Consider the following 1,368-nt stretch of genomic DNA (forward strand, 5'->3'; position numbering starts at 1 on the left):
CATCTGCGTGGTTCCGCGGCATGGACACCGGATGGAATCTATTGCGATTACGGCATGCGGGAACATTTCGGTTGATTTCCCTCCCTAAGCGCCACTCGCGGATGTAGCACCCGACCGTTTACCCGGCTTGCCACACGGAGAGTCGGTAGGCCGGATCTGACAAAACACGAAGAAGTACCCTCACTCTTTGCTTTGCAGCTTGGGCGGCCTTAAAGAAAAATCCGAGTTTCTCTCTTGGCCAGAATTTTCTATGACGCGTTTCAAGAACCAATTTCCTCGACCCTCAATACAAGCGGAAACCACTTCTTTGAAGCTTTGATTCCCGATGGCGCCATCTTCTCTACGATACTAAGATTCGAGTCCTTGCCTCGAACTTGGAACATAAAGCTTCTTCACCACCAACAATTCTCGGGTACCAAAATTTGCCAATTCTTTCAAATACGCTCGTATTACGCCTTATTTCCACTGAACCAATTTCATGTACTCTCTGTCGGCTAAGTCACGGTGAAATCGAGGTGTAATATTCTTCATCAAACTCATGTAGAAAATCGACCAAGTCGGTGGTATTTCGAACGACCCTTGAGGGTTTCCCACGGATCCTTTCTACCGTTTTCCAAAAAGCTGTTGCAACCTTTAGTTTCAGCTCATCTTCTATCCCCGATGTCTTCAAAAGTAGCAAGCAACCTCTTTTAACCATTCCTTGTGACCGTAGCATCCACGAACCATCAAAAAGCATTACATCCCAAGCCATCTTGCTTCCTTCGGTAGACTTGGACAAAATTAAGCTCTGCTGATTTTCTTGTCTTCGTGGTGCTTGCTGGGCTCGAAGGCGTTGGGGTGAGTGAGTGGTAATGCAGATTTGCGCAGCTCGGTATGGGGCATCCCGAAACAAGCTCCAAATAACCAGAAAATCACGATATTCGATATGTCGGTGTCGACCACGAGCGTCCCAATATGCCTTAAAGCTTTGGAAAGCTTGGTGGTGGTGCTACTCTGAGGATTCTGTTTGAGTACGGGACATGGAACTCCGAGGGAGCATGCATGTGACTGCCCTGCAGCGAGGCTCATGTCTGAATTGACCTCTTGCCTATGGGAGAGGAGGTTGAGGCGGGGAGTAGGTTCCCAGAAGGGCACCTAGCTCCTCGGCAGCGTCGTGGGCGTTGTCTTTGGCATTCAGCAGAAAAAGAACAGAGAGAGACAAATTTTTAAAGCAACTCCTATATGCACTTATGCTAAATGCAGAATCGATGATTGGATCCACTAGTCTTTAAGGGAAATCAACAATTTTTAGAATTTAAACTAAGATCAATGTAAACCCCTAGCTACGATACCACTAAAAATTGTCACGCCCAGAACCCTAGCAGGACG

Source organism: Dioscorea cayenensis, chromosome 12 (genome assembly GCF_009730915.1).
Source record: "Dioscorea cayenensis subsp. rotundata cultivar TDr96_F1 chromosome 12, TDr96_F1_v2_PseudoChromosome.rev07_lg8_w22 25.fasta, whole genome shotgun sequence".
NCBI classification, from domain to species: domain Eukaryota; kingdom Viridiplantae; phylum Streptophyta; class Magnoliopsida; order Dioscoreales; family Dioscoreaceae; genus Dioscorea; species Dioscorea cayenensis.